The following is a 24,584-nucleotide window of genomic DNA, read 5'->3' as shown; positions in this document are numbered from 1 at the left end:
AGGTGGCTGTGTCAAGGGTATGTATGCAAGGTCACACTGTCTGCCACAATTGCCCCTCACACACTGTTGCATGCAAACACACCTGGTAAACATGTACATATACAGCTGTACCTTGGCTATGAGAAGGTCACTGTGTTTCCATTCTGCCTTACTCATCATTGCTACTGTCAGCAGGCCCACAGCTTGCAGACACACAGACACCTGGAACACTACCAGACTACAGTAAGTGACACTACAGTCAGTCAGCAGTACTAACAGCAATAGTGTGTCATGGCTAACAAGGTACATACACCTCTCTGTGTACCCATGACTACTGCCAGCAGACAGCACATTACACAGCATGACATTGCTATACTATACTATAGTCACCCTGTGCCTTAGACCCATATGAGCATGTCCGTGCACCAATGGTATGGAGAGCAGTGTTGTGGCACAAGTACCATCGCATATACAGGTTGTGGTGTTGGATTGCCAGAGGCCTAAGCTGGGCCGTATGGCTGATATCATGTGTGTGTGTGTGTGTGTGTGTGTGTGTGTGTGTGTGTGTGTGTGTGTATGTGTGTGTTTCTGGAGGGGTGATGTTCAACTGGGATGTGCAGAGGAGCTGTGCATGTCTGGTGGTGACTGGCCTGTGATAGGAATGTGTGTTTGTCTGCACATCATAAAGTGATGTGGATGCCTGACACAGGGCTATGTTGGACAGCCATTGACCATACATGGCAGGATGTACAGTTCACCATCTCCTGGGAGGGACACAGTAACTGGTTCCGCCAGGAGTATCACTGGCACTGCCAGGCCCAAAAATAGATGTAGTACTACTCCTTGATGGTGACTACTGTCTGCCCTGAGCAGCATTCCTGATGGTACTGGCCAGGACAATGTGCCTATGGCCTGCTCTGGTGTTGTGTGGACAGTACCTTCCCTTTGATAGTGCTGCTGGCACTGCCATTATGGGAGTGTGAGTGTGCATGGCCACGTGGGCTCACAACTGACCATGTTGCTGACCTACGTCCACCTAGCTAATGCCCCACTCCCACCACATGCTCAAGCACAGACATTGCACAGTCAAGCAGTGACAATGTCTCACCCCACTGTCTATGCATAGCATCAGCAAGATGACATATGATATCACAAATCCCGTGGAGGTTGTCACGCATGGCAGAGAGGGCTGCATTCATGACCCTGAGTATCTGCCTGGTGTTGCAGTCAGAACATACCTGTCCCTCCATGATGGACCATAACACCCATCTGGTGACACCTGCTGTAGCACTTGCGACAGGCGGTTGATGGGCAGCAGTCCTCTATCAAGCACCCCATCCATCTGCCTGCGTGTGACCTCACCTGCTCTCTGCCTATGACAGGTGTCTACACTCACACTCACCATACTCAACACACTAGCCTGTTTCATGCCACCACCCTTAACCTGTTCATTATCTGTGGCTGCTGGGGATTGGGTATGTGTGGGCATACTGACTGTGTGTGGGGACATGGTGGGTGAAAGTGGGATACCAAACAATGGCACGGATTCAGGCACCAACAAACCTACCTGTGCCTCACTATTGCCACCACCATCATGGGAGTCCGCTAAGACACTGACATCAGGTTGTGAGGGGGAGAGACACCAACCCCTGTGTTCACCTGCGAGGGGAAGACAACATGTGTGAATCAATGCCCTCCAATATTATGTTTGCTGATACATACAAACACACACACACACACACACACACACACTCACACACACACACACACACACACACACACACACACACACACACACACACACACACACACACACACCCTCCTGATACAGTCTGGAACAGCTGTGACACCTATGGCCCTTCAGGGCAGACCTTACGGTAGTTCTGCCTGCCACAATTCATCTCTTTCACTGCTACTGTAAGGCCCACAACAAAGGGTGACAAATCCTACTGTGTGATGGGCCTAGTAGCAGAATGGTAATTGTGGTTAAGATCAATGCTATTGGAGTGAGCTATACAGTGTCACCAAGTGCATATGCACGTACTGTAAGAGCTGACTTACTGCTATACAGACCACACACAATGACAAGGTGTAATGATATGTGAAGATAACTGGTGAAGTGACAAGACTATACACTATCACTGCAGTAAATACACAGTTCACACTTACAGGGATTCATTTCAGACAACATTGCAGGACAGTCTGCAATATATACAAGAAACATGTACAGTACTAGGTACATAGCCTCATAAGATGATACCAGGCTATTAGCTCTGATGCCCTCATAAGCCTGACCCAGACTTTTTCCCATGTTCCTTCCAAGCCAACACCTGTTTCCACTGTCCAGCTAGTACACCCGCGGGATCCCAGGGGTGTCCCATCCATTTCCCATGCAGTTCTCCAGCCTCTTCTTCAAGATGGCTATACACATACTCTGCTAGACATGGGAAGGGAGTGTATTTTACAGACAGTGCATTGTGTGGGAAACTACACTATCCCACCAAGTCCTATACATGTCACAGACCAGGTGAGGGCCTTGTGTGCATGATGCGTGAGTGGAGTTTGTCTTACAGATATGCAAAAATGACATCAATGCTAGTATGCAAATGGCCTTGTATGCCAGACACAGGTCACCTATGATCAGTCTGTATGAGACTGAGTTCAAGGACAGGGCTTTCAGCCTACCACTATTGGATAGGTGTTACAGACCCTGGATTTGCCTGGTCAGGAGCCTCTGTGGTCTCTGCAACCACTGCATTTGTTTGGCAAGGTACATGCCAAAGGAGCCACTGTACTTGGTAATGCATCTGATAATGGTGGAGTACAAGGATGTTGTGGCTTCCTGATTCCTGGATGACATATTGGTATTTGTGAGGTCGGCCATGTAGACAGCCTTCCATACAATGGTGCCCACATGGTGGGAAACTGTCATGTTGCTACCAACCTTGGTGCACAAGTTGCCTCACACCTGATTGCATGCTCAGTACATTATCACTGTCATAATTAGTGTGGATGACATCTGCCACAGCAGGAAGAATGATGGCTCTCCTGGCATTCAGTTTGCGGAAATGTTTCTTGCACCAGTCATTAATTGGGTGAGGGCCTCTTGGGGGATGCTCACATCAGTAGGGGAATGTAAGGCAGTGGCCAGCTTATAAGCATCTGTACACATGGTCAGCCACAGACCACTGCTTTTGTCCTGCACCTCAGATAAATATATCTCAGAATGATCCTTGGGGTACACCGCTTTGGAAGACTCTGCTACTAGAGGTGGGTTCCACTACTTTGACTGAGTGGGTAGTATCACTGGACCACTTAGCTACCCATCTGGTAACATACAGGTTGATGCCTAACTGTGTAGGTGTATGTATCCTGGCCACCTGGGGATTATAGTGAGAGATCTGGGGTAGGTGAAGGTAGGCATTGTTCATCATCTTCCCCTCATCCTTGTGTTTGTTGACTACTTCAGAAAGGTCAACCAGGTTTAACAGGTCTAATCTCCCTTTGACAATACCATGCTGTGTGAGCTCAGGCATTTTGATGTTGCTGATGTCCCTTTTCATAATGTGCTTGATATTGCCTTCCATGCTCTTGCAGATCAGGCTAGTTAGGCTGATGTGCATATGACTGGCTGGGTCGGTGGATTGCTCTGCCTTTTGTATAGGGATGACAGTGGCTGTCCTCTGTGCAGATGAGATGACACTGGTGCTCAGGCTTTCATTGACTACAGTGCAGAATGGAGCTTAGAGCCCATGCCTGTGTTCATGTAGGATGCAGCCAGGGATGGTATCAGGTCTATAGAGACTTCTGCATGTTTCCTTGGAGAGGGCATTATGGAACTGCTTCCTGATGATGAGGGGAGGAAGGCAGGAGCTGTGCATGCACATGTGTCCTGATGGGGGGACATGGGGGTGATGTTTACACTTCACCCATCTGCAACTGGTTGCCTATATCTATACTGTATGTGTATGTGGTGTTATTAACCACCACTACAGTGCAGATTTGTGTGTTGCCTTTGGGATTGCAGACACATGTGTGGCAGGCCTAGTGATTAGCCTTGGTGGATGTGTCCAATTTGCACTCAAAGATAGCCTTAGGGTAATTTACCTGTGACCTTATTTTCTTGTGCAGACCAAAGTGACATTGCTTCCAATAAGGCACCTGTTCCTTCTTGGCCCTGTCCAACAATTATTTTCACCTGTTATGGTATTTATGTATTGCTGCTGTCCACCATGGACATTTACCCTACCTTGATGGAGATGATGTTGTCCTGTTAGATATTGCTGAGTCCATACAGCTATGTAGGGGCCCACATAGTATTGTGGTGTGGGCCTGAACACTACTGCTAGTTCCAACTGATGGGATGTTGGCTGTAAAGCTACTTCTACCTGCTCTGAGGAGATTTATAGTAATTTGTGTAAAGTTAATTTTGTTTGACCCTGACAAGGGGGGGGGGTGGGGGCAGGGGAGATGGTGACCTGAACAGTGATGGCTATGTGGTCAGATCTTACTAAGGAGGATGGCACCATAGGAGTGCTGCAGTGGCTACTCATGTCGGTTAGGACCAGGTACAGGATATTTCTACCTGTTGTAGGAGTGTTGACTGGCTGATCCACTGCATTGTCACTGACAAAGCCGAGGAGTCTCTGTGCATTCATGTTCAATTGGCATAGCTCATGCACACTATGGTTGGGTAGTTGAAGTCACCCAGGAGCAGGGTAGATGATTGAATCCTGACAGATTCCAGCAAGTCCCAATAGGTGTGGTGGGTGTCCATAGTCATGGTTGGAGACCTGTAGCTAGCTATGATTTGTGTAGGTGTTTTGTCAGCTGTTATCTGCACTCAGGATGTGTTCCATGCGTCATACTATTTGGCCAGCTTGGAGGTGTGTATGTGGATGATAATGTTCAGCACTCCACCTACTGTGGCTTTGCAGCCCTCCATTTGGGGTCTAAACATATGATGAGATGAGTAACTTGGCAAGGTTAGTGTGCTCTCCATAGCTATAAAGCAGGTGTTAGTGGCTGCACAAATGTTGGCAGCCTACAGGACAAGGTAGGCTTGCATTGACATGGGTTTCATACTAAGACACCTATCTCCTGTTAGAGCAAAACATCTGCACAAAGGCACACATCACTGGTGGGCAAAGGCCAGAAAATGTGTCACTTTATGAATCTAGCTGAAACACACTTAGTTGCTAGCAAAGACATTATCACATTCACAGGCCTACTCCACAGGATATGACATCTGACAATCAAATGTATGCTATTAGGTTATAAATTCAGTCTTTAATGGGTCTCCAGTAATGTGCCAGCCAATACACAACTGTATGAGGGATTGACTACAAATATGAGGCAGACATAGTCAGTCTGCAAAACTCTGGACAGTTGTCAGGTATGGGCTCAGTATATCACATGCAGTTCAACACATACTTCTGCACCTGTTGTGCACAATGCACATACCCTATATAAGTCTTTTACATTTGTAAGACAAGCATAAGTATCATAGTATCATTCACAGGTGACATATGAATATTTACAACATCCCAGGTAGCTGGCCTAACAGTGTCACACTCAGTACTGGATAACAGACTGTACAGTAGTAGCCATACATGAGCTGACGGGCAAGCAGGAATGGCCATAGGTGCTGGGCAGCAGCATGTGAGTCCAGTAGGTTTTGTTGTGACCTAGTGTTTAATGTCTTATTTGACATTATTTCACCCCTTCTGCATTCCATTACAAGCTTACATGATTGACATACCTGTTATAATGCTGAAGGGTTTCCTCAGAATAATGGAAATGGTCAGGTTTGTGTAGTTGCAGTCTGTCTTTGTGTAGATGGGTTCAGACCTGTGTTACATAGGCAGCAACTTGCCTTTTGTAGGTAATGCTCATGAGCAGGTAATGGCTTGTGCACCAATCTGTGTTTCCCACTTGCTACTTGCATCCAGAGCAGCTGTGTTGTCTTTTCATTAGCCAATGCCATAGCAACACAGTGCTATAATTAAGTCCTTCTTGTGGGTCTTGCCCCTTTTCCTTGCCTGTGTGGATGACACTATTTCAGTGTGGAGGCTACAGCTTCACAGACAGTAAGTGGAAAAACTTCTCAGGATAAGACACGGAGACAGCCCAACAACATGGGGGACAAAGCTCCAGAACTGTGTACAGATTGTAAGTATTGCTGTTACACACATAGAAGATTGCTGGATTAACAGGGTTTGTCTGGACATGCATTTTCTGTGTGACTTGATGTCTGACAGTGAAATGTCTCTGACATACCTCTCAACTGTCCAGATGTCCATAGACTTCCCAGAGGTTTGCTTGTTATGTTTGGTCTGTGCCTCAGGCAATATCTGTTTTTGAGAAATCAGTAGGATAATGTGAGGACTGTAGTCAGTAAATGTGTACATCCAATATTGTTTCAGACATCATATCCTTCAGGGAAGTTATGTTGCTACAAACCCTGTAACACTGGCAACTGTTTCAGTTTGTAACACCATTATGTGAGATATGCCCCTCTTTTCGGACCCCTATCCCCCAAGAATGTTATGCTTTGTTCGGATGTCTTGCAATGAGAGGTTCTTAGGTATGGTATATCATTATTCAGTGACTGCACTCATGATAGTATCCCAGTGACTTAGCAGACTCCTGGAAGTGGTGTGCGGCAGTGGCCATAAATATGGTCCCACACCCTGGACATTCTGTGAAAATCTGTACAATTGAGAATTATGTATGTCTGGCACTTGTTAACAGTCTGCCAAGACTGTGTAACAGTGTTGTGTGTAAATGTTTGTTGGGCTGAGTAGGGAGAGTAGCAGATGTGAGTGTCATAGATCCTTTTCTATCTGACTGTGCATGTTGCTTGATACAGTTGCTGGTGGTCTATCAGGTTGTATATGTTTGTAGGGGCAGACTGAGAAATGTCCTGTAACACCTAAGGATTCCCAGTAGACTGTGAGTTGGGCCAGTATATGTTGGTGTAGTGCGTGACTGGTAATCAGGATATGTTTGCTCACACAGTCATTCTACTCTAGAGTTCATTTGGGGTACTGGTATGTTGCTGTGACTGTGGTGCAAATGGTTGTGGGTGGACATTTCACCACCAATATCTGCTTTTCCCTACACTTCCATCCCTGTAGTGCATGATATATTTGGAAATACATGGGTAATTAGCTGATTTGGGGTAGTGTTGTGTTGGTCTTACTGTGGTTCAGAAGATGCTGGGTGAAATGGTTGGCAGGTCTCAGTGTTTTTTCTTTTCTGGTACACGACTGCAGTCATACCTCTCTACTGTCCAGATGTCTCGACACTGTCCAGATGCATGACTCATATGTATGTTCTGTTCCCCATAACAGTTGTGGGTTTCTGACAAATCACTGGGATGATGTGAGCATTGACATCAGTAAATATTGACATTCACTTGTGTTTCAGACCTGGAATCTATCAGGAATTATATGTTAAATCAAACCATGCTACTCTAGCAGACTTCTACGCGTATAACAGCCATATTTCAAAGATGCCACTATTGTTTGCCCTTTATCCCCCCACTTTGTCAAGCTTTTTGCAGATGTCTTGCAGTAAGAGGCTGGTTGTCTATATATATATATATATATATATATATAAATATATATATATATATATATATATATGTATATATATATATATATATATATATATATATATATATATATATAGGTATATATATATATATATATATATATATATATATATATATATATATATATATATATATATATATATATATATATATATATATATATATATATATAGTTTACTATCAAATGGTTCCCAGTTACATGTTCGACAGCCACCTCCTCGTCCATGGTAGGAGTGACTGTCGGAATGTCGATGTTCATTTGTATGTCAGTTTAAAAGGATGTACACGGGCAGGGAGTTTCAGCATGTATTTCAATGGGAGATTTCCACCTTAAGGTCGACAGAATTTGTCAACGTTGCTGCATTGATCATACAACCTACTTCATATTCATGAGTCGACATTATTTGTTGCAGAAATCACTGTTCATGGACGTGATTTTCGTCCTTTAGATAGTAAACCTATGTATATATATATATATATATATATATATATATATATATAAATATATATATATATATATATATATATATATATATATATATATATCTAATATATATTTGCATTCATATATATATATTATATATATATATATATATATATATTTGCATTTATATATATATATATATATATATATATATATATATATATATATATATATATATATATATATATATATATATATATATATATATATATATATATATATTTATATATATATATATATATATATATATATATATATATATATATATAAAGAGTACTACGGATATATATTTTCCCTTATGTTAAATGACTGTAGTGCATGATATGTTTGTAAAAACATTAGGAAGTCTTACAGTTCAGATGGTGTAGAGGTATGTTGCTTGGATTGTAGTGCACAGGGTCCTGGGTTTAAGACTTGGAACTGATGACTTGTTTACATTAATGTTAAATGACCAGGATGCATGATATGGTTGTAAAAGCATTACAAGTCCCTACAGCTCAGATGGTGAAGTGGTACATTGGTGTGATTGTAATGTACAGCATCCCAGGTTCAAGACTTGGTAGTGCTGATTGTTTTGCTGCTAGGCAGAACAAGGGTTGACAGAGACAGAGTGATTATGGCAATTTTAAGCAGCTGTAAGTGGGTTTATGTGGTTTTGCATGGAGCTAAGCAATGCTAACAGACGGATAAACCCTCTTAACTTCACTTAGCACCGCTTACTCCCACTTACATCTGCGCTAATTTTAATTAATGAAAAGAATAAAGGGTGATAAGAAAGTGGTGAAATGGGGGAAAACCAATGGTAAAATATCAGGAAAACCAGCTAGTGGTGTGCAGGATTGGTATAGGAAAGGACCATAGCTCTACATTTCTTCTTCAGCAACAGCTGTGAATAATGTGTAGAATTTGGAATTTACAGCCTCACACCCCACAGGGAAGAGTGTTGCTGACAAACAAGTGTAGAATAATTTATGGGTAGATGGATTAATTTCACTGTACTTGGTGGAGAAATGTAGAGGTATGTATGGGGCAATGATTTTTTTTGTGAGACAGATGCCTTTTTTTTGGGTGAGAGTGGAATGTTGGGGAAGGGCTACAGGTATGTTTGGGGAGGTAGGTTTGGCAGGATAGGTAGCATTTGCAGACAGACAAGACACACAAGACAGCAGACAGGGGTGGTATATGACACATGAGGGGGTAAACACATTGGATAGGGAGGGTGGTTGGGAATCAGAGGCCCATGAGCCCCCAAATGGATATAGTGGGAGTGAGGTCCCCACCTATGGGCAGTCACCACTACACTTTCACGGTCCCAAAGGTGGCTCTGCTGGGGGATGGACAAGATGGATGGCCTGCCCCTTGAGGTGCACCAATCAGCCCTCCATCTCGCACAACTGCCCACCCAACTCAGACCAGGTGACGCTGAGCACCATTCCCCGAACATTCTGCACATAACAAACTCCTCTCAGGGCCCATGCCCAGAAGGGATGGGCCCTGTTCCCTGAGGTGGATCCACCCAAATTTGGTGCCGGACCAGCGGAGAAGGATGTTCCAGGTTTGGTCCCATATGTGCTGGGGCCCGGTGCCACAGCCAGATGGGGTGGGACATGCAGATCCACTGGGATCTGCCTTGTGAAACATGCTATGGTGTTGTGGTTTTCACAGATATATTTTTAGTCATGAACAACACATTGCAAAATTAGTTATAACAGCATACATGGGTGTTCCCATTAACCCAAACCAACAGATTTGAAACAGTTGCATAGCAAACAGAACACATGCATAAATGGAACAACAGTAAGCATTTTAACAGCATGCAAGTTACATTGATGGCAACAGGCCACCAGTAATGGTATTTGAACAAGGTATGTTAATATGCAACCGATGAAATATAAGAACAATAATGGAGCACATGTCCCAACAATAGGTTTTGAGAACAACATACCCATAGTATATGAATAATGATTATTGATGCAGATGATGGGTGGGGTGAGAGAATGCAAAGTCCATTAACAACTGTATTGGCTTCTATTTTTCACAACAGTACTGCTCAATACTCTACAGGTCTGCCCTCACTTTACATCTATGTATGGCCCATAGCTTCTGTGGCACATACATCCCTGTTAGACTGTCAACCTGTAATGGTATGGGGCAGACTGGGTGAACTGTGGCTACTTTACTGGAGGGGGCTTTTACATGTCAGGGTTACGTACTTGACAAAGAAGGGGTACCCTGCAATGATGTTGTGTGAGTCTGCTACTAGCACAGTTCGGCTGGATTCCTAACTGTGTCCAAGGTGATTGGCAGCAGTGACCACTAGCCATGACAGTGTGACACTTGAGAGATATGTGTCTGAAAGAGGGCATGGTGTATGTACCTATCCTGCTGTCATTTGCTGTCAAGAGGATAGACAGTGGGAGAGTTGTACACAGTGTATTGTTATAACCTTCAAACAGCTACTACAAACATTTCATTACCTGTAAGACCTGTGGAGAAAATATCGGTTACCACTATCTGACTGTTTTTACAAATATTCCAGATTTTTTGAATGTATATATGCACATATCTCAGTACGACTTCCTGGATTTGAACCATATTTAGGCTGCTAAAATGAACTACAAGGCTGTTTCTCAGCACACTGGGCTACTGGGGACCTGCTGTCACTTGTTGGACTGTTTTCTGCCTAATACTGTATGGGTTAGACAGTCTGACCTTGTAATCCTGAGATTCATGCATGACAGATAGTTACTGTACTGTGTAGTAATCCTTTGAAATTATACGATCTAGAAAACAAAGGTTAATACAAGGCACTGCAGCAGGGGATACACTATAATACATTTGACATTAGCATTTAGGGCTTGGATCTTACTGCATAACATATGTCATATTTAATGTATATCTTGATTTACAGCTCCACAAGCTACTGTTTTGCATACTAGCTGATTTTCAAAACAACCTCTGTTAATTCATGATGTCAAAGCAGTATTTTCTGTGCAGAACCTGTACACATTCTATTTCTACAACAACATACCAGAATAAACACAACAGTTGGTGGTTTCGGTTTTTATTGTACTTATATGACACAGTGCTCTACTACTGCATATGCTGTAGATGACTATTAGTCTGGCAAACTTTTCTTTAATCGTTATGCACAGAACACAGTAAACAATTTACTCCTTGTTATTTATTTCACTATATTCTACAAGGAAGATCTGTACTCACCAGCCTGTTGGTGCATCCTTGTCAGTCTGTTGACATGGGACTTAATGTTCATAACACACTCTTCTGCAGCTGTAGGGGTGAAAAACAAACATTATGCATACCTGTCTATCACATACTCAGGCTAGAATTTGGTACAGCTTTATCTGGGATACTTACAAACTGCTGGAGTATGCTGGTCCTGAGCATCTTGGATCCATTGGGCCAAGAGCTCCCCCTTCCTCTGCCTTAGGTTGGTATAATGATGCTGTACCTGCTCACCAATTCGGAGGATTCCAGTGGCACTAGTGATGTCATGTGCCAGATGGTCCCAGGCCTCCACTTTGTACTGAGATCTCTGATACTGGCCCTGCAGCAGTCTGTCATCATGGTGTTCTATACTGAGTCCAGCCATGAACCTGGACTCCAAGATTCCCCACCTCTGCACCTGAAAGCGTGCTCTCTCTCCAACACCAGACATGTTCCTGTAGAGATCAAACTACAACAGAGTATGGCTGTATTCTCGCATGCACAGTTTAAATAAGGCCATATTCTCACCCTTTGCTGTCATTGGACCATTTAAAAAATGCTAAGCACAGCTTAGCAACACACAAACATGCTAAGCTGGGTTGAACAGCACTTAAAGGGGTAATTAATGAGCATTGCATAGCAGTGCGCAAATCCATTTAGCTGAGCTGACTGCTGCTTAGCATTCACATTCAAGCAATGCAACTGCTAACCATTGCTCCCTTTTCATTTTAAAAAAATATCAGGATAATGACTTTATTAATCATTACTGACATATTAGTAAGTGTATATGATTTACTTTACATGACATCCCTCTATGTGCTTTCTTTACACTACCATTGGGTGTGACTATACTGTATGGGACACTTGTGTATACATGGGTGATTTCACATGTTATATGCACTCACAGTTACATTTCAGACCAGCTACACTACCCTGGTTGACAAATATCAATTACTACATAATTTAAAATTAAAATAATAATTTTATCACTGCTTTCCCATGTAAAAATAAAGTGCATGTCTTGGTACTCAAACCGTGAATACCTGCATGCATAGCCAGGATTTTATCCACTACACTATCTCAGGATGAGGATTGCAGCGTATATTTTTATTTATCTCTTATTGGATGCTTAAGAAATGCTGAGCAGAGGGCCATAACATGCACACCCACTCAGCTACACTTAAACATACATTAGAATGAAAAAATAAATACATTCATAAACCCACTTTATTTACTTGTATCTGTACTCCTTGTCAGTCACAGTTAGGGAAATTGTAAATGGACACATATGAATGGATTTTAATTATTGCTCTTACAAACTTAGGAAGTGTGACTGTGGTTTTCTAGCAAATCATTGGCAAATCACTCAGGGTTTAAGTCAGACCATACTGACAGACATTTGGGTTTCAGTCTTCATACCCTTCAGGAAATCTGTGCTACTGCAAAACTTTTATTCTATCAACTTTCCGGGTTTGTAAGTGCAATATTTAAAAAGTGCCCCTATTTATGTGCCTTTGTCCCCTTATTATTTATGGCTTTGTACAGCTTTCTTGCTCTAGGAGTTTAAGAGATATGTGAGGTAGGCTTCTGGGCATTCTGCGAAAACCTGTACAGTTGAGGGCTATGGCCGTATGGCACTTTCACAATGGCAGATATTTGGGTTTCAGTCTTCATACACTTCAGGAAGTCATTGCTACTGCAAACCTTTTATTCTGTCAACTTTCCTGGTTTGTAAGTGCAATATTTAAAATGTGTCTCTGTTTTTGTGCCTTTGTCCCCCCATTATTTATGGTTTTGTACAACGTTCTTGCTCTAGGAGGTTGAGAGGTATGTGAGGCAGGCATCTTGGCATTCTGCAGAAACCTGTACAGTTGATGGCTATGGCCATACGGCACCTTTACAATGCAGGGGGTGTGTGACAAAGCCTGTCACACACCCCATGTATTGTTTTTTGCTCCCCTATCTATTTCAGTGTCTGCAGACACTGAAATACTCATTTTATTTCATTTCAGTGTCCATATGGCACTTTCTGAGTGCAGGGGGCATGTTCGATGTGTGTGGACTGTCTAAACACTCCCCCTGCACTCAGTAGTGTTCATGTCCATTTAGCCTTAGCAGTGGCACACCTTAATGAATATGCAAGGTGTGCTGCTGTTAAAGCTAAGGGTAAATGGACACGGTTCACTCCATGTAGGAATAGCACTCTTCCTACATGGAGTTTATTGAATCCCGGGGATTGTGTTTATTCCCTGTGTTCTTTTTGCAATGAATCTTTGCAGATATTCCAGTTGTTGAATGTGTCTAATCAGGCAATTATAAGGATTTTCTTACTACCTTGGATACATGGTTGTAGGCCAGGTTACTATCTGTATGAGTTTTCATTTCTATGCCTAGGGAATCAACTCAGAGTGTTTTGTTGATAATATAGTTTTCTTGGGTGGCCAACTTCCCAAAAGGTAATATAACACATTTCTTTGCACTGTTTTTTTAATCCATGGCTTTGGCACCAGTCATTTGTCTGTGTTAGACCCTCTTGGAAGATGTTATCATCTTTGGGGATTATATGACTACTCCTAGTTTGCAATCATCTGCATACTTGGTCAGCCAGAGGCCTTTGACATTAGACTTGACTTCTGAGAAGTAGATGCCAAAGAGGACCAGGCCCAGTAAAGGGCCTTTAGAGACTCGAATGGTGACTGTCCTCATTGAGGAGGTCATCTCACCAGTCCTAACTTCCTGGGTCTTATCTGTGAGCCAGTTGGCTATCCAGTGTGTTATATAGGGGATTATGTCTAATTCCATAAGTTTAACAATGCCAGAGTGGGGTATTGTATCAAATGCCTTAGACAGGTCAAGGTAGGCAGTATGCATTGTTTTACTCTCATCAATTGCCTTGGTGACCTCCTCAAAGAAATCCATTAGGTTCAGTAGGCATGACCCTCATTTGACAAAGCCAAACTGGGATGGATCTAGTGACTGAAGGTCTCCTATGTCTTTATTGATCATTTCTACTACAATACTTTCAATGCCTTTGCATATAAGACTAGTCAGATTAATGGGTCTGTAGTTTCCAGGATCTGTTGATGGTCTGCCCTTATGACCAGGGATTACTGTTGCAGCTCTCCATGCTCAGGGCATGAAGCCTGTTTTAAGACTATAGGAAAATAATGACTCCAGTGGCCCTGATAAGTCATTTTTTACACTATTCCGGAGGCATCCTGGGATATTTTTGAGGTTGATTGAGCCTGTGTTCTTGGCCTTAGCAAGCGCAGCCAGGACATCTTCTCTATTTATAGTTAGAGGGGTTACGTTTATAGGTATTTCTTGGGAAGTGTCTGGGTGTGAGAGGAGGGTAAAGTTGGAAATGAATTTGTCAGCCAAAAGATTTGTTACATCGCCCGGCTCAGTGAATGTGGCACCACTAACCTTCAGTTCCTGTCTTTGATGTTTCTGAGGAAGGCTTTATGGTTGTCCTTTTCCTGGTAGGCTATCTTGAAATCAAAACTGGATTTACTGGACTTAAGTAGGCCTCTTAGCTGCTTGTTTATTTTGATGAGAGATCATATGAAATCAGTACTGAAGAGCACAGAAGTGGTTGCAGGTAGGTTGCCTATTAATGTACATAAACAGCTATCATAAGTACTAGAAAGGCTTTTAGAAAGGCTGCACAGACTTCTGTTTACTATGGAGAGGACCCAGCATATTGATAAAAGACTGATATCTAACTTTAATGTATTGATCCAGTCCAGAACAGGAAGCTGCCAGAGGGGATGAGGGTCATGGAGATGGGAGCTACACTGTTAAGCTGGATACAAACTGGAGAGTAGTTAGGAAACAAACAGGAACACTGTTTTGTACAGCAAGGGTTGATGTTAAAGATAACAATTTTTAGCACATAATAAAGGGTTAGAAAAAGGTTGCTTTTTACCCAATGACTTGAAAAATGAAGGAACCATCAGGGATAGGGAGTAAATGTTTCAGCAAAAACAAGAAAAGTTAAAACAATTGTAACGTAGTTAAAATTTAATACATACGATTAAAAAATATATGCATATATATATATATATATATATATATATGTATGTATATGTATATATATATATTTATATTTATATGTATATATGCATATGTATATATATATATATATATATATATATATATATATATATATATATATATATATATAGATTCACTTCATAACACTGAAAACTGAAAACACTGAAACTCAAAAAACTGAAAACACATATCATCCATATACTGAGTTTAAACAACATAAATCATAGCACTTTCCACCAAGTGTAAGCTGGGGGGCACTTAGTGTCGTGAAGTGCAATCTTGGAGTTGATATATATAAGTAGCAGGAGTTATGGGGGTTGCAGGGGGGCTTGCCCCCCTGGTTACACTTGGTGGAAAGTGCTGTGATTGATGCTGTTTAAACTCAGTATATGTATGATGTGTGTTTAAAGTGTTTTTGAGTTTCAGTATTTTGAGTTTTCAAGATTTTGAAGTTTTAGTGTTTTGGTTTCAGTGTTTTGAGTTTCAATGTTTTGAGCTTTCAGTGTTATGAAGTGAATTCATATATATATATATATATATATATATATATATATATATATATATATATGGATATAGTGGCATTTGTTGACATAGTAACGTTGAAGCACAAACATTGACACACTTTTGCATATGTGCAGAGGTTACTCCTTGGAATATGCAAAATTCACAAACAATCTGAGCCCTCAACATCCCCTGCTAGTTATACATACTAACTCTGAGATCACACAATCCCCCAGGGAAGCAGCATATTCTCCAACCCTTGGTATTGCATAATCTCACACAAATGTTAAACATCTGTTTTTTTTACCAAAGTGTGTCGACAAAACAGAGGTTGACTGAGCAACAAGTTGATTAACACCATATAACTGATATCTCCCTATCTACATGTATGTATGTGTGTATATCTATATATACACATATACAGTAAATGGTTAACTGGCACTCATGGGGATTGGTAGATGTCAGATAACTGTAGTTTGTGGTTGCTTGAGAGCTACTATTAAAAATAGGCCTGACTAATACTGTATACTATAATATTTGTTTGATTTGTCTTGTTCTTAGGTTGGGGAGAGAGGTAATGTATTCCTATCTTCCTTTTTAAAACTCAAACTCTGAAAACATAAGGTATGTTCTGGGGGGGGGGGGGTGCAGAAAGTGCAACATATGAAAACTGTACTATATTTCTTCGATTTTTTTTTTCTGGTTGCTTGAGAGTTCTGGTTAACTGATAGTTTACTGTATAAACAAAAATAACAAAACAAACTTGGACCAGTGCCAAATTCTTTGCACCTCTATATTTGTACACAGATTCAGCAGACTTAGGTTTTGCCTTAGGTGGCCTTTTCAGTGATGTATTGTGTCTGTCAACAGAATACTTTTTAAAGACTCCTAATTCACATAATAAGTTTTAAAAAAATTTCATTGGTAAACAATCAAAATGCTAACAAAACTACAATAAAAACATCTTTACATGCATGTATAGATAAACTTGATCCACATTTTTTGTATTACATTAATCTATCTCATTCAGACCATGTGTTGCATTCCCCAAAGCTGAGAATTCACTTACATTCCTTCTCTTTTAAAATTGCTAATTTCTGACTTTTGGTTAACAAATTAAATCCTTTGTTTAAACATTAAAGTGGTTTGTCCCACAAAGGTCCCACATTAACATATTACCATGCATATCATTCATTGGGTGGTATATGTTATTAAATATCTGATGTCATATATCCTAGAGGTGTTGATCGAAGTAAAGTATTTAGTCTGGCAGATTCTCTTGCAAAGAACACAATTACTAGAAGGAAGACTTCCCTTCTTTCTATTTTTTGATAATTATGTCTGTCTCACCTCCTTTTTATACCCTGAAAAAATTCTAAACATAAACTGTAAAGGAAAAGTCAGCGGTAAGTTAAGAGCTCAAAAAGAGGATCCGTGATGAAATAATACACACTGGAACAAAGTTCAAGATGAATGTTTTATGCTGAATCAAAGAAAATACATATTTTACAAACACTGAGTTATAGCCCTTGACAAATCCTCCTATAGAATTTGGAGTTATGGAAGCCCACAGTTCAAATCAAACCATGGTGAAGAGAGTGGAACTGGATCCATCAGCAGATTAGGAGACAGGTTCAGGAACTGGACTAAATCAGTTTGCTACTGGCATGGACATCTTTAATGCTCAACTTGAGGATTATCATCTGTATATTTCTATTACAGCATCCTTTCCACCTTGTTTATCTCTCCCTTTGCCTGGCAGCACCATTTTGACTGCAACAGTAACACTTCTACTTAATTTGGTTGACTTTAAGTAGCAAGTTCAATCAATGTTACAACAACCTCATTATCTAGCCTGCAACATCCTATACCAACCAGAAAAGTGTCCTTTTAAAAAAAATCATCTAATTTGGTACACTTCTACCACACTACTGCACTCCAGAGTCAAATTTCTTCTCTGCACTGCTAAAACAGTCCATACTGCTGGAGATGTCTTGTATTCTAACTTTGTTTACAAACGGTACCTCCGCTGCAGTGAGTATCAGATGTTTGCAAAAGCGTACATAGTTGTATAAATGCTCTTTTGACAGTGGGTAGACTGCAAATACATTTAACATACTTCCTCCTCTCACATATGCCTCTATTGCATTAGGCAAGCACTACCTAACTACTTATTTACTGTTTGAAACTAAGGCAATACCCTCACCATAATAAGGCATATACTGTACCCCAGATCTATCCACTGGCTTCATCCTTTTCTTAACCTTCTCTTAACTACTAACAATCAAATATTCCGTCACTCATCTATTGATATCTACTACTTCTTTTTACCTACCCTGCCCTTATCCTGCTGCTATTAATGACCTTCTTTTTCTTCTTTTCTTTACATCTTCTATGTTTTTTTTCCTAAGTGTTACTACTTCTGTCCAATCCACCTCCCTGTTTTAACTGTCAGCTGTAACTTACACTAACCTATGGCCTTCCTACCTACTTTTATCAGTATATAGTGTAACAAAGAGCTCAACTCTATGTAAAATCCTATCTGTGAGCTACTAGTGATGCCTGGCACCTACTAACATCATGTTGTCTTTTGAGTGCAAGCAAGAAACCTCATCCTCTATTGCTAGCAAATATGGCAAAGCCTTGAATGTATTTTGGGATCCCTATTGAAATGTCAGCACTTATAATGCCAAGTGTCAAAAAGACCAAAAAAAAAAAAAAGGCCGAAAACACAGAAAATAGCCATACCGCAGAGAAAAAAGGATATTCTAAAAAATGGCATCGTAGCCTTCGAATTTTAAGAGTCACTCTATCAGGTCCTGTCATTTGAAATGGTTACCTGTATGGCAGGCTATCTGTTATCCTTCTTTCTACATAGGTTCATAAGTTCATAGGTGTGTATTAGGTTAATGGCCCTGGGGCCTTTACAAGCCTAGCCCATAGGATTACCCTGGCATCGTGCCACCTGACCTTAGTTCCCAGTGCCTCTGTCAAGTAAAGCCACTGGAGTGATCCCTGGGGTGAATTTTCTATTTTCCATCGACTCATCAAGATTTCTCTTGAAGAGTGCCAGTGAGGTGCTCTGCTTGACATGTATGGAAAATCTGTTCCATAGCATGGGCAGTCTCTGGGTTATGAACCTGTCCCTCCAGCATGTTCTGCTGATTGTGGTAATGAGGTTGAGGTCTCTGGAGCGTGTGGTGTGGAGGGATTGGGATTTCTTTAGATATAGCATTTCTAACAGAGCTGGGTCAGACATGGCTTTGTAAGTCAAGCAGAGATCACCACTAAGTAGGCAATATGAGACAGAGAATAGTTTGAGTTTTTTGGTCTGTCCATATAGGACAAATGTTTAAGGCCTAGGATCCTCATTGTGAGGTACTTCTGCAGCCTCTCCAGATGTTGCAGGTGTTTAGTGAGATACCTGCCAAATGGGGTATTGTACTCACTGATTGGTGAGGGAAGAGTAGAGGGAGATAATGACCTCTTTCTTCCTGGATGCAAAACCCTTAGTAATGAGATGTACCACACAGAAGGACTTTCTGACCACAGTGGCAATGTGGTGGTCAAAAGAGAGGCTGATGTCAACCTGTGTTACCAGATCTCTTATAATGCCTTCTGTGTTCAGTGGACTACCATCATTGTGGTAATTCATGGGAACTGGGATTTTCCCAAAGGGGATGATGACACATTTTTTGGCATTGAGCTTAAGGCCATGCATCTGACAACAGTAGTTGGTCTCAGTGAGGCCTTTCTGTAGGATGTCAACATCACTCGGGTAGTTAATAATAGCTCCCAACTTGCAATCATCTGTGAACTTTGTCAGCTAGAGTCCCTTTGTGTTGGCCTGGACTTCAGAGAAGTAGATGCGAAACAGGAGAGGACCCAGGACCGAACCCTGTGGGACTCCACTCATGACTGGTCTGCAGTCTGACTTGGAGTCAGGTACTTTCACACTGTGGGTTCTACCTGTGAGCCAGTTTACAACCCGCCTAGTGATATAGGTGTTGATGCCTAGCTTAGTGAGTTTTTCTATGATTCCTGAGTGGGGAATGGTATCAAAGGCCTTGGCCAGATCAAGGTAGGCTGTATGAGCCACCTTGCCTTCATCCACAGCTCTGGTGACCAACTCAAAGAAGTTGACCAAGTTCAGCACTCATGATCTACCCTTCTCTAAACCAAACTGTGTGGGATCCAGAGTTTGGAGATTCCCTATATCCTTGTTTATTAGGTCCATGATGATGTGTTCCATAGCTTTGCATATCAGACTCATCAGGCTAATGGGGCAATAGTTCCCAGGGTCTGTAATCGCTCCTCCTTTGTGGAGAGGGATGACTGTAACAGTGCACCATTCAGTAGGGACAAAGCCTGAGGTGAGGCTATGATTGAACAGGGCACACAGGTGAGGTGCCAGTTCATCTGTAGTTCATACAGAACACATCCAGGGATATTGTCAGGTCCCATAGAAGCTGTATTTTTGGCCTTGGACAGTGCTGTTTTAACCTGTGCAGCAGTAATACTGGGTGCCTAGCAATCTACTGGTATTGTGACTGGTCCCTTGGGGGGGGGGGGTAAAGTTGGCACTGAATCTGTCGGCCAGTATATTGGCAGTATCTGTTGGCTTGGTATAGGAGGTACCATTGTGCAGTAGCTCAGAGCAAATCTGGGTATTGCCTTGGAGATTCTTTACATAACTATAGAAGGCCTTGTGGTTGTCTTTACTATCTGCTGCAATTCTGTTTTCATAGCTAATTTTAGAGGATTTGATGAGAGATCTCAACTTTTTGTTGAGGCTGATAAGGGAGTTTTTCCAGTTTTGGGACTTTACCTTATTCCGCCTCAGTTTCCTCCTATTGTGGGAGAGTTTGTTTATGGCAGAGGACCACCAGATTGGCTTTCTTTTTATGGAGGAGAGCATCTTGGTTCTGTTGGGTATGGCAAGATCTATGCATTGTATTTGCCAAATGCCTAAAGCTCTGTATTTCCAAAGGTACTTGTACATATTTTTCTAGATTCTATTGTTATTGTCATATGGAATTAATTTTTGGTTTATTCATACGTCTAGTTCACACTGTTTCAAGTTCAATATCTCTGTGTTTTATTTTCTTACTACAATGTTATTTACATTTTTACTTTAATTTTTTATTTTTAGCCTTACTGTTAGTTTTATTACTACTGCTTTTTGTTATTCTTTATCATACTCAAGCTTTTCTATCCAGGTTTTGCTGAAAAAGTGCTACTTGTTGCCTTATCAAACTTTCCTGGTAAACAAATGAAAATCAATAAACAAATAAGATAAAGCAGAAGTTCATATTTTCAGTTTCTGTTAAAGTACGGTAACTCTGTGAGTCTTGACGCCATCTCTTCTCTAATGTAAAATGCTTACCTCAGTGGCAGTACCATCTAGCCTAACTCCAATTATTTTTTTTGATAATATTAACTTTAAGACTGAGCTAACATGAACTGTACTCAAGAAGCTAACAGATACATTTAGAACATTCTTACTAGTGTTTTAGATGTGTGCCTAAAGATAATCTATGCTTTTCCTTTTCACTGGGAGCAAATGCACTGATGTTCACAATGTGGACTCTCTGATAATTTCTATCCAGGTTGCATCAGTTCTCTTTAACTACACTTTCTTTAAATATTATTGAGTTAATCAGCTTTATTATAGCTACTCATATGACTGCCTACTTTATAATTTTACTACAGAATTGCAATTAAAGGGCCATGACAGTTTTATGCCATTATTTTCTGGGAAAATGTGAAAAAAATCTTGAATTTGGAGTGCCTAATTACTGGAAAAAATGTAATTTTCATGGAACTTTGCATTTTAAGTCAGAGCAGTCATGCAGCATACTTTGAATTTATTCTTGTATTTATCGTTTATAAAAATGCTGGTTTATAAAGTGTTCTGTGCTTAAATTTGTTTTAATCTGGACATTTAAAGAAGCACTAATGTAGTGGCCTTACAAATCTCTTGTATAATTCCTGGAATTTCAGCATAAGAAATTGGAACTCATTTTTAAAGTGTAACTCAGTGTAGAGTCTCTATTAATAATAATGCAGTTATTTTTGCAAGACTTGCCACCAGTGGTCAATTGCTTATTTCATACAAGCATGAGATTTGCAGGCCCTTACATGGTAGACAGTACAATAGTTACTGTGTTTCCTCTGACTCCACTCATGATGCTGCAATATTCCATTGTAGCAGGTTAGCTGGTTTTGGTTTGAGTTCGATGAAAAGAAGTGAAAATATCTAATTGAATCTCATTAAGCAAGCTGTGGTATCTTTAAACATTCACGGCATTATTATTAAGTGTAAAACTCTTCTGCAGTGCTCTGCTATACTTCATCCATTTCTATTACCTTTATCATGGTTAAAATGCTTGCTCATTAAATTCCAAAGCCTAATGATTAAGACGTGGATAATTGTAAGTTTGCTGTCAGATTTGCACAGGTATTATAAAGGTGACAGAAAGTTATATTATACTTGTTCCAGTTTTTGGTAATCTATATTTTATGACAGTATTGTTTGAATAAGGTATCTCTAGATGGCAACATATTAGGATTTATGAAAGTCAAGCTACTGTCTTATTACTTATTCCCTGGTAACTGAAGTGTGTTAAGGTATTAGTAGTTATCCAAAGCTTCAGAATGCGAACATCAGTATTGTCAGAAGAAAATCTGCTCCCAGTGGTGGTTTAAAGCTAATTAGGCTTCTAACATTTGCATTAGTTCCTGAGTAATTAAACTATAACTCTTGGAGATTTAAACCTAGTCTGACAGTCATTAGATCCTAATATCCTTAAGAAGCTTTGAGATTTCTCTTGTCTGTAGCAAGTTAATGCACAGTTTTCTGAATGCAGTCCTTACAAAGTCTATTATGCACTAATGGTTTCATTACTAAAATGGGAAACCAAAAATGGAAACAAATACAATTAGCCTTACAGTTCAGAAGAGTTAAAGTTACTGAATTGTTTTTTATATCTTGGAAAAACAAAATAGTTTATAAGAATCTGCTTTCCATTTTAGAGAAGACAATCAGCTTCTTGAAGTCAGGCTTCATTTTGACTCATTTAAAAGAAAATAGGAAGAGATTTTACTGTCATTGTTTCTGCACTCACTCTCTGTTTATTAACCAATATAACCTTCAAATAAAACAGAAACCTGGCATGTGTATCAGTAATTTCTGCTCTGGGATCACAGAAGCAACTGGTTGAGAATTATACCAATCACTTCAAGCTGGTGAGCTCGTGCACAGATAAAGTCAGCGACAATATCTCACAACAAACAAGCCATAGTGGCAAAACAACGAGGCATGCTAAAATACTTACAGGCAATGAAACCTAGAAATAATGTGCATTATCATACCTTAACACATTAATGAAAGAGGTTTTTTTGGCATATTGACCAGTTGAGTCCAGGCAGACATCTGACAAGCTGACAATGTTTAGTTTCTAAAATAGAGATAAATGGCCTCGTGTCAAACATTGTTATGGTGAAATGGAGGGGGACAATAAACCTAGAATACATAATGTCTCAAAGGCAAAAGATAGAATGCAGTTTTGGGGAATATATAAATACCTTAAACTGGACCTTCCATGCACTAGATTACTCTATTTCACCGAACCAAGATGTCTGTAGGCTCATCATTAAGTAGATCTCATAGAAAATATTTCTACTCTTCACTGAAAAGTTGCAAAAACAGAAACATAAGGAAACTCACTTCTCCTATCTCTTTACTTCTGAAAACAGTTTCCCTTTATGCTTGTCCTGTACTCCCCAGTTACCACCTTCTATTGCTTTTCTGTAACTAAATGTCTGTGGACTCAACAATAGGGTATTACCTTTAGGACAATGAATCCTGTCTACCTCTTAATAAGTTGGGTAAACAAAAAAATAGGGAAACTCACCTCTCTGGTCCCTTCACTGCTGAAAACCATTTTCTGTATGCTTGTCCATATTTTTCTTCCTCAAACCCCTGGTGTTTTTTCTGAATCAGGAAGAATGTGGGCCTCAGCAGAAAGAAATTTTCCTCAGGGCAGGGGCTTCCATTCACCATTTAAAAGCTCGGACAAACAGAAAAATACCAAAACGTGCTCCTTCTGCCTTTGCACTGCTGAGAGACATGTTCCTGTGCACTTATTTGGTGCTGTCTCCACCTGCCTCTTGTTATTTTGCGAAACAAATAAGTCTGCCTGTCTGTTAGGAGAAAGGAATTTTCCTCTGGACAAGAGATTTTTTTCACTTATTTAAAAGTTTGTGCAACATTAAATTCTCCTTTCAGGACTGAAGTAAACATAAATGCTTAACTAAAGGACTGCAGAAAATGTCCCCATTTCTATTTTTATATTCTTCCACAACCCTACAGCGCCAGATTATTCTAATCTCTCCGAATCCACACTCTAGTTCAAACGTATTTCTGAAGAAGTTATGCAGCCAACTCTAACCATTTTATTCATCATCTTAGGGATACTTACAGAAGGCAGACCGTTTCACAGGATCTCCTTCATTGTTTTTGTTAATAAAGTCTGCTCATGACTGAGAGAAATGCTATGGAGTTAACATGACTTCTCCTGACTTCAAACATCATGTTTAACAGTTGTCCAACCCTCCCTTTTCCCTTACATCATTCCACTTTCTCTCCAACAGTGACCTTTTGAATTAAGGGTCTAAATAATCTCTCATATTATTCAAACTGGTTACAAATCTCTC

Source organism: Protopterus annectens, chromosome 1.part2, assembly GCF_019279795.1.
Source record: "Protopterus annectens isolate FY-2018-M chromosome 1.part2, PAN1.0, whole genome shotgun sequence".
Lineage (NCBI taxonomy): Eukaryota > Metazoa > Chordata > Ceratodontiformes > Protopteridae > Protopterus > Protopterus annectens.
The sequence above is the reverse complement of the archived record's forward strand: the minus strand, read 5'-3'. Positions refer to the sequence as shown.